The sequence below is a fragment of the Macrobrachium rosenbergii genome, chromosome 6 (genome assembly GCF_040412425.1).
Source record: "Macrobrachium rosenbergii isolate ZJJX-2024 chromosome 6, ASM4041242v1, whole genome shotgun sequence".
Classification (NCBI taxonomy): Eukaryota; Metazoa; Arthropoda; class Malacostraca; order Decapoda; family Palaemonidae; genus Macrobrachium; species Macrobrachium rosenbergii.
The window spans coordinates 31,958,606-31,972,027 of NC_089746.1; the positions used below are offsets into that span (position 1 = coordinate 31,958,606).

A 13,422-nucleotide genomic window follows, 5' to 3' on the forward strand; every position below is an offset into this window, starting at 1 on the left:
ATTTGAAGCTAAACTGTTATGGAATCAGTACCTCTATTAGTTACTTTTGTTTACGGTATTCGGAACATCGGCTAATATACAGGCGACGAGTATTTATAGGTAAATAGAAGATTGAAATGTTAGTGGTTCTCTCTCTCTCTCTCTCTCTCTCTCTCTCTCTCTCTCTCTCTCTCTCTCTCTCTCTCTCTCTCTCTCTCTCATTAATTCTGATTTCTAGACTGAAGAGATTTCCCTACTATTTGTTTTTACGTCTGCATTATCAGTGGTAATACATAACGTGAGCGTTAGTCATATTGGTGTGTCAGGGCAGTTGCTGTTTTCAGGATTCGATCACAGCTTACAGCAATAACTAATCCTGATCAGAGATGTCAATTTAATTTTGTAAGCACTACACCGGAGTTTTAAGGCCATGAGAACACGCCTCTATCAAAATTGCATTTAAATGAGCTCTGGGTTCATTTTCTGTTTAAGAATGTGTTTCTCCAAACCTTCGTCGTGCGAGTGTCATTGTCGCTGCTACTTGATAGAGCTGCTCTCGTCTTAGAGTCACCACCATTATTGCCAAGTGACACAGTTTGCATGATGTCCTTGGTATCTGTGTGTAGGTAAAGTAAGTTTTGTCTCCTCTCTCTCACTCTGCTCTCCAGGATATTGCTTATTTGGTCATGAAACTGGTGGAAAATAAAAGTCATGAACTAGCAAAGCAAAGGGGATTAAAAGTTCTTTTTCTTTCAAAGCGTTTGATGCAATTTGCTGGTTATGGAACATGGTCCTTGTTTTTGTAAAATATCTTTTTATGGTCATATTGTCTTTGCAGAACTGCAAGAGATCACCGAAGTTGCCTTGTAGGTCACTTGGTAAAAGTTAAGTATTTTGTTATATTAAATGCGTCGATCCCGTCTTTTTCTCTGGGCACAATTTTGAGGTCTTGCCTGGACTCCTGTGGGGCAGCTCTCCACCTTTATACTGTCATCGTGCCAGTTTTCCTTGTACGGCTTTTCGGAGTTACCTGCTTCTTGGCTCTTTACACGCAAGCAAGCAACACACACACACACACACACACACACACACACACACACACACACACACACATATATATATATATATATATATATATATATATATATATATATATTATATATATATATATATATATATATATATATATATATTATATATATATATATATATATATATATATATATATATATATATATATATTATATATATATATTATATATATATATATATATATATATATATTATATATATATATATATATATATATATATATATATATATATATATATATATATATATATATATATATATATATATATATATATATATATATATATATATATAATATATATTTTATATATATATATATATATATGAATCACTCGTGAATCTTGTTGTAGAAATTCACAGATAATAATCCTCGATTGATAAGAACTCTATTTTTACCTTTCAGTGATTACCTCCTGTTAGTTGAATGAAATGTCTTGGATCTGAAGTACCTGACGGTTTTGTTCAACAGTCTTGCTAGTTTCTAGAAGTCTTGGCCGGCTGGTGGCCGATAGGTCATCTTTCCGTATTAGAAGTAACGACCAGTATCTCCTAGTTTTGAGACGTAGGATTTCTGTCCGAATACCTTACTTAACCCCCGTTTGCCTGCGTCTTCAAGCTTTGTGTAAGAAGTTTGATGCCCTGATATTGAAATGATCTATCCATGTATGCAACAACGACCCCAACTTTTAGTATTCTGCAAAAGAAAACTATTTGTCTGTCCGTACTTTTTCTGTCCGCCCTCAGATTTAAAAACTACTGAGGCTAGAGGACTGCAAATTGGTATGTTGATCATCCAACCTCCCATCATCAAACATACCAGATTGCAGCCCTCTAACCTCAGTAATTTTTATTTTATTTAAGGTTAAAGTTAGCCATAATCGTGCGTCTGGCAGCGCTATAGGTGCCAACAACACAGGCCACCACCGAGCCGTGGCTGAAAGTTTCATGGGTCGCGGATGAGAGTTTCATACAGCATTATACACTGTACAGAAAACTCATTTGCGCCGAAGAAACTTCAGCCCATTTTTTACTCGTTTTTTTCTTGGTGACGATAAAATTCAGCGACAAGTGAAGTATTTAATAGGCCTGAGGTTTTTCAAAGTTCAGCGTACTAATTTGATTTCATGTTGCTGCAAGGAGGTTTTGACGGAAAATTAGTTTTTAACCGTGGTTACGCTGTGCCACTGTTAACATAAATATGTGAATAATTCACCATCTGACCTTTTTTTAGATGTGTCACGTAACTGAACAGCCCCAGTTTACAGCAGCACGACTTCTGTCAGATTGCTATTGCTAGTAGTTGTAGTTTTTTGGCCTCAAAGTATTAACTAAGCATATTGAACCATCACGGTGATCACTATTGAGCATTGATGAATAATTCAGTTTATCTTTTGTCTACTCCGGTTCACACTGTCGACCGTTTTGATAATCGCACCCTTCATTGTTCTGGCCGTTTTTTTTTTTTTTCAATTGCTGTTTTGCCAGTGTCACTTATAATACATGGGAATAGGCGACAGTGTCACAGACTTGGTTCCTGTTGAGTGTTCTCACAGGCAAGCGATGATTCACTGTGGAATTGCCACCGGTGTCATTTTTTTTTCTTTTCCATTACAGGTAAGGGCGAGATGGATGTTGTCGATGTGATGCAGCCCCTGCTCTTTGCTACATTGTTAGCAGCCACGTTGCCTACTCTTGCACATTCGTTAAGTGATTTTCCCAACTTCTGATGCTCGTGACTGAAGTAGCAGCATACGGGGGCTGTAAGTGCTCAGAATCATGTCAGAATTGAAGTGAACGTGAATGACCTTTTGCTGATTTTTGTTTTCGTTAGACTTTCCCTTTGACGCTTCTGCCTTGTGTCACTGAATGGCACATCTAGCTGTTAGTAGTTAGTATATACTTCATGCTTATACTTCATGCTAAAGCTTTCATTTCGACATTTTGGTGAGAGAGAGAGAGAGAGAGAGATTTTTGCTTGTATAACAGGTTTGACGTAAAGCTCAACTTACCTAGACAAGTATCACTGTAGCAGTCAAACCAGCTGAAGATCGATTGCGCCTATTGCGTGGCAGATCTTATTTTTCTTTTTAACTCTGTACCGATGGGGTAATTGATACCAGCATAACCCACCAAACGCGAAGTTTTCTCTCTCTCTCTCTCTCTCTCTCTCTCTCTCTCTCTCTCTCTCTCTCTCTCTCTCTCTCTCTTTGGAATGCACAATATTATTGCTATCTATTCAGGATGTGTGTGAATAACTGCTGTGCGTCACTGTAGCAGAATGATGGTGGGGGACAGGATGAACTCTTGATGTGGGCAGGACGATGAAGAGCCTGTTTTCTGTAAAGTTAAAGAGAGAGAGAGAGAGAAAGTCAGTCAGTCGGGGGAGGGGAGTCTGGTGACCCCATTTCTTTATTAAGTTTATTAAAGGGGACCATCCCACCACCTCCACCACCCACCTACGAATAACATTCTCTTCTCTCTCTCTCTCTCTCTCTCTCTCTCTCTCTCTCTCTCTCTCTCTCTCTCTCTCTCATTCGTAGCTCAAGTGGTGGCGGTGCACTCAGCTCACAAGAGGGGAACAACTTTCGATTCTTGAGCCGGATGAGGAGGACGATATCGATGTTGGTGGGTTCCCTAGAATCCAATATGTCTCTTTACCTAACCCGTACAGAATTGTTAGTCGACCATTGTGGGTCGTGACTGAGGAGAGGAGAGTACAGAAAAAACTATATTATCAAGATAGGAGTCCATCAATGAGGTTAAGTATACCTTAGTTTAACCAGACCACTGAGCTGATTAACAGCTCTCCTAGGGCTGGCCCGAAGGATTAGAATTATTGGGTTACCTGGCAACGGTACCTACAGCCTATTGTGGAATCCGAACCACATTATACCGAGAAGTGAATTTCCACCACCAGAAATAAATTCCTCTAATTCTTCATTGGCCGGCCGGAGAGTCGAACGCGGGCCTAGGAGAGTGCTAGCCAAGTACGATATCGACCCATCCAATGAGGAACTCCGTCGAACGCGGGCCTAGGAGAGTGCTAGCCAAGTACGATATCGACCCATCCAATGAGGAACTCCATCAATGTGGTAATCCTCGTCCCATCAGGCGAATCAGTCATAAAATACCCGAGTGTGAATAAATAGGTGTAGGTTCTAGCAGTCAGTACGCACTGTTTCATTTCCCCGTTAACTTGCTCCAATCACTATAGGAAGACTACCAGTTGATAGAACAACCTTTAGGGTCCCAGCGCTTGGCCTTTCCCCAAATTTCATTCATCCGTCAGCTGAATCGACCATTTTAGATGGCTGTTTGGAGTAGCAAGCATGTGCCTGATAAAATCGAATAGCATAACGTTTGACTCTAAAGGAAGTAAATTACTGGAGGTGAAATAATACCACTTTCTGGACGAATCATCATAAATTTATTCAAGTCAGGGATTTTGGTTTTGGCGAGTCCAGTTCTCTCTCACGGTCATGTTTTAGAATGAGAGCCCAGATTTACGAGCTTCGGACACTTGCGTTTCCACCCGCTGAATCGTGTGTTTGTGTTGCTTCTCCACAGTACTTGCGCTCGCTCTCTCTCTCTCTCTCTCTCTCTCTCTCTCTCTCTCTCTCTCTCTCTCTCTCTCTCTCTCTCTCTGCGCTGTACAATCTAGCACAGGGAATCTTTTGAGGGGGAGTTAGAGAGAGAGAAAAAAAACTACGCCTCGTTTATGAGCATATCCTTTGGGATGGCTGGTCCTATTCATAGTTGTGTGAAGTAAACAACCAACTGTGGAAGAGTGTGGGTGGCTGGTAGGGTTTTAAACGATTGTGTGCTTACATAAATGAACTTCCCATTGTTTCTGAATTTTTCTCCTCTCTTCTTTCGATATCTTTGTGAACCATTCCTCCAAAAGCTATTCTTATCCCTGTGGAGTGTCGAATTGTTTTAAAGTCGATTTATAATTTTGATTTTATTGACATATACCCGCGAAGAAAATTTTCGGAAGATAAATGTTTTCCAAAATGTAAAAGTGAAAGTGTCGCACAAGCAAGTACCAAAGCAAAGGAAAGGGTAAAGGGTAATGGTTAGTTGTCTCTGGTGGAATAATCGATGAACAGTTTGGGGCTGCGTTCGGAGGCTCTGCCTTTCTTTACTCTGCTTTAATAAGCCGACGTCAATGTATGATCACAAGATCGTCTTCATGTTTTATTTCATGGGTTATTTTATCAAGTTCATCGAATAATGTTATGGTCAGGACCTTCCCAGTGGCCGGCTTAGACGTGTGATCATTCCTTGGCAGAACTATGGCCGGTGTCAAGTTTTTCACAGTAATGAATTTGTCCAGTTTTCATGGTCGACCCAGCGTTGCACCTGCCGAACATTGCTCCATCCAACAACACTCCGAAAATGTCAAAGGTTTTAGTTGTATATTTTAAGTGACGTAACGAGCAAAAGCACTAACTGGGGGACTGTGATCTGTATTATGAAGTGAACCATAGGTTGTTAAGCATTACATTATATTTGACGGTAGTGGGTGTTCATTTATGAAATAAACATAGGGAAAAATAACAATTGACTGAAATAGCCCCCTCTTGATTTCTTGTACAGTAAAACGGTGATGAGTCACGTTATCCTACCTTTTAATAGCTCGAATAGCCTTGTGAAACCTTTGGAATTAAACTTTAGTAATTTTGAATGAAACCTTTGGACTTAAACATTTAGTAATTTTGAATGATAACTCAGACTGAACCAATCAATAATCTCCATATATGAAGTGGTTATAATAAGAGCATATTTCCTAGGATTGATTGATTGCAAATTATAGGGCTTGGCGAGATAAAGATGAAAGGGGAAAAAGGTACCGTCAGTACATAAAATCAATAATCGAGCTGGAAATCAGTTCAGGTAAGATTCTCAAGTACTGATTTGAGTGTCCGTCTTGTTAGACCTTGCCGAAATCTAGGCATGAATGGTCAGCTGTCGAGGAGACGTGCCACACGGCAAAGCCATCGTTAATTTAGAGATAAATAGAACCTACAGAGTTTGACTCGTTGTCGGAGAGATTCATCCAGTATTAGTTTGAAAATAAGAATGAAACTTGAGATGTGTTGCACGGATTGTGGGTGTGTGTATGTTATACAGAACGACATTGGTAGGGTATGAAAGCACACTGTGTTCTTCCTAGTGAAGTATTTCTTGTCCTTAAGTTTAGCTCGGCCGTAATTCCTTGCAGATTTCAAGTCAACAAAGATTGTCACTCAAGATTCGAAGTATATATTCCATGTATGGCATTCAGCAGGCTGCATGGTCAAGTAAATATTATGACGTAGATCTGAATATGAATGAATAAACAAAGACCTAAGCCTAAAGGCAGCCAATTTTTCAGTGACCCACAAATCTTTTATTTTTATACCAAGAGAACTGCCTGATTTGGTGTCATATTGGATCGTATTTGTTACGGGAGTACCTCCTGGGATATTTTGACAGTGGTTAGAAGGAAAAAGCACTAGATAGGGAGGTGACAAGACAAGACTTACAGGAAGGTCCAGAAGTTGCGGAGAAAGGAAGAAGACGACGACCTAGCCCTGGAGGGCATGCAGGCAGAAAAAGCACCGGGCAGAGAAAAGTGAAGAAAACTTTCCCATAAAGAGGAAACCTGACGTCAAAACGTATAGTGATGACGATGAAGATTTGTACCTAAATACATCAGAAATCTATTGCAGTTTGAGCAACGGCTGTGCAGCGCTGCTAAGTTATTCTTAGTAGTTTCGGAAAAAAGAAAAGCCAGTGAATAATTAATAAGCCTCTTAACTTGCCATAAACTTTCCAAATACTAGGCTGAAAGAGGTGTGCTATTTTTTAACAGCAGCAAGCCGCGCTAGAATAATTTTTAGTAAAAGAACATGCAACTCAACGTTCAGAAATCTCGAACTCTTGCTTTTTTTTTTTTTTTTTAAATTGGCCATCTTCGGGGAGCATCACTTTTGCACACCTTTTCGGAGTTTTCTGGTTGATTCTTGATTTAAATAAATAAACGAAGACAATTTAACGTTTGTAGAGAATTGGGAGATCACAAGGGGGTTTATAAGCTTTAGGTTATTGTAGAAGTGAAAGTTGGAGTTATTCAGAAATGGGTCAGTAGTTTTTGTTCTCCAAAATTTTTCTTTTAGAGAACATCTGACTCAACGTTTCGCCTAGGAACGATCAAAATTGAGACACTGACTCCCCCCGTCCCCTCCGAGGAGAACTTAGCCCTGAATCAGTAAGCTACGTCAGTCAGTCACTGCATTAAAGAAGTAGCAAGGTCTGTAGACCTAGGAAGTAGGATGAGCTTCAATACAAAACAGACAACGGCCGAAACATTCTCGAGTAGTGTAGGTAGAGTAGAGGAATGGGTAGTCCAACAGACCTTCAACCCCTTGAACCCCGATGGAGGGCTCAGGACTTCCTGCAATGAAGCTCTTCCTCCCCTGTATGGTGTCTCCCTGTACTTCCGGCCCCTCGTGTTGATGACAGCTAACATTACCATAGTCCTAAACCGAAGTCATTGGTAAGCGGCGCTCGGAAGGTAGGGGAAAGGTCCAGTGAGTAGAGTAGCCCTTAATATGGCGTTTATTCTAATTTTTTTCCCATGATATATATATATATATATATATATATATATATATATATATATATATATATATATATATATATATATATATATATATATATATATATATATATATATATATATACATACATATACATACATACATATATACACATACACATTCACATTCACAAACAAATATACATATACTGTACATTCACAAACATAAAGCTAATGGTTACCGACGTCGACTGACAGTCATTGATACATATTGTTGGGCGTTTGAGTTTGTCATGGACTAATTCGTTTGTCAATTATTATTCCTTCTCTGGTAATATTCCCGAAGCAGAGTGAATTGGATATTAAACGTTGTTAATGTTTGTGAGTGATAAAATATCACGGTGATGTCATATATTTTCAGTATACTTTGGAAATATTCACCCATGGAGAATCATAACTGATAAGTGCAAGGCCTTATGTCTCGGCCAGGATTCAGACTTGGGCGTTTGGTTTAGGTGCACCGGAAGACAGGCGACATGACCATTCTGCTATCAAGGGAGATATCAAATGATATCGACTTTGTTATAGGTGTTTCTGTACACTTTCAGGTCCTGTATAGAATCGATACGACCAAACTTGACCATGATAGCTGGCTGGTAAGTTTGTGTTATGATTAGTGTTGTGTGTATGTATGTATGTATGTATGTATATGTATGATAGCTGAATGGGAGCGTCACTGAAAAGTCGCCGTTCCCCCACCATATTGTGGATCTAGGCCACCTGGTGATGGATCACTCATCACTTTCAAATTCCCCTTCAGTGATTAATCCGAGGCTGAGTGGATTTGATGTTTAACATTTGTAGCTTCAAGTTTGTGAATATAAAAAAATGTCACGGCGTATGTAACAAAAATCATATATATATATATATATATATATATATATATATATATATATATATATATATATATATATATATATATATATATATATATATATATATATATATATATATATATATATATATATATATATATATATATATATACATATACAAATAAATTTCGGTGATTTAACGAGATAGTGACTGCCCTTTCTGTTTCAGTGCTTATCGGCAAACGGTTGAACAATTAGCTTAATGTCAGTAAAGTTGCTATAAAAGGTTAAGTGGTCGAGTAACCTTGCTTTTAGCTCCTGCTTGGTTATTGGTGTAAAATGTCCCTTTTTCGTAAGTAGCCTACATAGAGATGAAGCATACTGAGCTCCAGTTATTTCATGGATGAAGTCGTACTGTATCATTTCCACTCCCATTATTGTTTTTTTTTTCAATTTGGTGAGTTTTAGAAGTTTGTTACTCCACTTGAAGATTTTTTTTTAGTGCGGTCCATCAGAATTTTCAGACTGAAAACTCACCAAGCAGTAAGGAAGTTTAGTCATACAAAGAGACGCCAAAGGTGACTGAAGGGTATATACAAGAAGTTGAAGACCATTAAGTTGCACCAGTTACCTTTGATTTTGGCAGCGATGTTGGCACTTCTGTGCTTAATGTAGAGTAACTGTATGGGAGATGGGGAAAGGAAGAGAGTGTGTGACTGGCTCGTAGTGGTGGTGGTAAATGAGCCCCATCGGGTGTTTTATGCATTATCCATGGACTGCATAATCTCTAGGCAGTAGGTGTTGGAATGGCGTGTCCCCTTCGGCCCTCCGCAGTATTTTGTGGCGGAATGGAAACTCCCTTCGAGGAAGTTTGTGTGATAGACTCTGTTCTGTGAAGTTTGGTATAATAATTATTAAAATTTATGTTGCACCTCAGTTCACAGATAAGCTTTTAAGTAGCCAAAATAAATTCCGTGTATATACAGTCTGTGTGCGTGTATATGCAGTCTCTGTTTATATTATATATATATATATATATATATATATATATATATATATATATATATATATATATATATATATATATCTCTCTCTCTCTCTCTCTCTCTCTCTCTCTCTCTCTCTCTCTCTCTCTCTCTCTCTCTCTCTCTCAACCTGCGCCCTGAATACATTATTTCGGTTGTCTTTATTTAGTGGCATGTGGCTGTTATGTTCCTGTGAATATGTATCGATAGCCTATGACTTAGAATAGCAGCCAGCTGGTTGAGATCTATCCCCCTTAAGCTGTGTTCTCTTGTTTGTGGGATAGTTATGTTAGTGTTACTTTGTAACTTGTGTACTCATCTTCTGCTGACCTATATTCTCCATCTGAGGGATTCGTTTTACCACTTACTATATAGCTTGGTGTGAGAATTCAGAATAGATAATTAGACTTGGAAGCTTTATGTGTTTTTCCAGATAAGATTATTTAAGTAGTCCTTATTTAGCAGCTTCTGGTAGACTTAGATTTACCGAACTATATTAAAACTAGAATTCTGTTGCAGTGATTGTCCTTCGGACTGTACACCTTGAAATTTTAATGTTTTCGGTACAAATCTGCGTCTAAAAGATGTGAAGATTCTAAGGAAACCGCATTTAACGCTCTGAGGTGATGTATTCTTGTGCCAGCTTTCATTTCTTCAGTTGTTAACCCCCTGTTGTAGTAGTTGTTGGGGCAGCTTCCAAGTGGAATTTAATTTTGGAGCCAAGAGAGCCAATCAGGTCGAATACGATGATGGCTGTATTCAAGAAGAGAGAAGGACAGCATGCTCTCTCATTGCAGTACTTGACGAAGAGAGTCATCGCAAGAGAGGAGGAAGGTTTTGCCACAGGGAATTACATTATCTTACAGAAGAGGGCAGTGAAGAAGCCTGTTTTTCCACGTCATTGCTTTCCATTTGGTTCATGAAAGGAATGTTTATTTCTCGTTGCCAAGCACATGGGTGCAACTGCTACCCAGGGTTCTTGAGACCAGTAGGCACCTATCCAGGCTGTTGGTACCATACCGGATCTCTTGCTACTGGTGCCATGGTACTGCTGTTCCTGTTGCTGACTGAAACGGGTGCAACCGCTACCCAGGGTCCTTTGGACCTATGGTGTACTGGTATCAGTCTCAGGGGTGGGCCTACCTGGGCTACCACTGCTGGCCCTGTGCTGGTGCCAGTCCTGCACTGGTACCGTCCCCGCGCTGGTGATGGCCCCACATCGATACCAGCCCTGGTAGCCCATCTACCGGGGTCAGCAAGGGTCCCTGGTCTGCAGACCCGGTCCCAGCTGCCAGCTCAAGTCAGTGAGGAAACGTGAGCAGAGAGCATGCAAGTGCTTCCTCACCCCCCCCTCCCACTCTTAAAGAGAATGGACCAGGGGTCCTTGGATGGTGGCCTGGCAACCGGCTCGGTTGTTCAGGCATGGCAAGGCAGTCTTCTTCACTTGTAGAAGCCTCGGCTTTTAAGTAGATTGAAGCAGGCCCACAGGATAGCCTCTACTCACATGAACGTAAGTGGGACCACTCTCCCCGACCCGGGTGGGCATCGTCGTCAAGGTTTGAGGATCATCCATGGCCTCGTTTGCCTGCCGAGACTTTGGTCTTCAGCAGGCAGGGGGAGGGTGTTTGCAATCTCTCACTTGTTCCCCCTACCTCAGAATGTGTTCCTGGTCCGGTCCATGGATTGGCCAGGATGTAGGGCAAATGCTTAGGAGATCAGCAGGGTCTCTGGTGTACATGCAAGGCACTTCCTCTGCCTCTAGCCCACCAGAGAAAATGTCATGTTCTTTTAGAGAGCTCATTACCATCTTTTAGGTTGATCCGGACCTGACTTGTCTGTGTCTTGGTCTGTCTTTAGATTGTCTCTGTGCAGAGGGAGTCTCCCTATCACATCTTTAGATTGTCTCTGTGCAGAGGGAGTCTCCCTATCACAATCGGAGACAACAGCATGGGAATTGACTGCCAGAGCAGTATTCAAGTTAATCTCGTTGACCAATCTATGAGTCTATGATTGGCCAAGATCATTTCTTCTTTGAGCCCTTCATACACCCAAGGAGAATGCAGCCCTCGAGAGACTACTACTCTGGGAGGTAGTGATATTATCTACCTCCTCCACTAGACAGCAACTGTGCTGCTTCAGACTTCTAGGTCTGTTAGTCCCGAGTCAGCTTTGACGTTCGGGGACGGACTGGATCTGGGATATTCTCCTCCCTCTCTTAGCTAGAGGGAGAGAAGGCAATGGTGGACAGTCTTGGTCTTGTTCACCATGCAGTGGCTAAGACCTTTAGGTTTTTGTGTGGCACTGCAGCTTGACCCTTCCCCTTCTGTCAGATAAAGTCACAGACTTCTTAGACTGGTAGAAGATGGCGGATGCCAGGGGTGAGGCAGTTCTTCCTGATTGTTGCCAATGAGGGTGGGTGCCTGTCAAGCCATTGGGCAAGTTTTCCAGTGACATCGAGCCGAAGAACTCGTAGTGGATGCCCTTCAGATACAGTCCTGCTACCCTTAGAGTCTTCATCATCCCTCACCCTTTTTTTGGGTCTGGTTGCAAATGTTTGTTCCTGGCTCACAGAAAGACCGCTCCCTGTGGGAAGAGGTGAATGCGATGCTCCCTGAAGGCATTGTGGGAGTCTTCTACATCTCTTCCCACTGAACCGGTTATTTCACCAGAACTGGTCTTAGGTAGAATGGTCCGTTCTGTTCCTGATTCCATTAGAAGGGCGTCTTTTTGTTTCTGGGGTATTTGAGGTATATGTATGTTCAATACCTACTCATTGGTCCTCCTGCAAGTATCTCCTCTTTACCCTAGAGGGGGGGTTGGGACTGTGTTCTAGTTCAAGTCATTTGTTTCAGACTTGTAACTGCTCCCCCAAGTGTTTACTCAAGTGTTCATTTTTTATCTCTACTCAAGATCAGTTGCAAGGGTACGTCTACAGAAGTACCAGTGTGATTGGCTTATCCTGGTGAGCTCGTTGCCGTAGTTGTTAGGTCAGAGATCAACTCCTTGAGTTTTTTGTAATGACTTGGGTGTAGTGATAAGCTTTGAGAAATCAGATATTGCATGCTAGCACAGGGTAGAGTACTGTATGTGAACATGCTGATAGACATGGCAGCAGCGAGGGTCCTGCTTTTGGATTCTTGCACTGGCAGGTTAAGAGAGGCAGTGCCCAAGGTCTGAGAATGACGTTTGTAGCTCCAAAGTGGCCCCAAGCAGGATGGTATGAAGATGACCTCCACCTGCTGGTGGACATACCAAGGCAACTCCCCCCCCCCCAACTTCCACCCTGTTGAAATAAGAACACAGCAGCCAGTTTCATCAGGTAGTGGCCTCCCTTCATCTTCATGGGTGGTGGTTATCTAGCAGCTCCTTAGAAAAAAAGTTTTTTCAGGAGAAGCTACTGGGGTCATCACCATACCCCTCAGGCCCTCTTCCATTGGTTGGTACTAGGGAAAGTGGAAGGTGTTCCTTTGTTGGTGCAGTGGGAGGGATCTCCAACCCTTCAAAACATTGTGAGGGATGTGGTAGAATTCCTTCTTTTCCTGCGTCAGGAGGAGCACCTTTCCGTGTCTACAATTAAAGGTTATAGGGCCGCCCTCGACCGATTATTCAAACCTGGGGGGCTTAGACCATTCACCGTCATGGGAGGGGTCAGACATGCATAATCAGAAACATCAAGACGAGTTGCTCCCCTAGGGAATTGAAACCCCCAGAATGGAGCATCACCAAGGTCTTGGCTTCCCTGAGGAAACCGTCCATTGAACCGATCGGAAGGGTGTCAGACAAGTGGGACTAGACACAGCAAATGGTTTTTTCCTGTTGGCATTGGCGGCAACGAAGATGGTGAGGAAACTTCATGCCCTCTCATATG

At 41.4% G+C, this 13,422-nt stretch overlaps 1 protein-coding gene across 19 annotated transcripts in view; it reads left to right on the forward strand.

The window, feature by feature from the left end:
- Positions 1 to 13,422, forward strand: part of beta-Spec (spectrin beta chain) — a 231,010-nt gene that overhangs the window by 50,867 nt on the left and 166,721 nt on the right. For 2 of the 19 annotated variants that reach the window (XM_067105458.1, XM_067105470.1), the window contains exon 2: positions 2,686 to 2,831. The exons of the other annotated variants lie outside the window; for them this stretch is intronic. The gene's annotated coding sequence lies outside the window, so the exon portion shown is untranslated. The remainder of the gene's footprint in view (positions 1 to 2,685; positions 2,832 to 13,422) is intronic. 19 annotated transcript variants of the gene reach the window in all.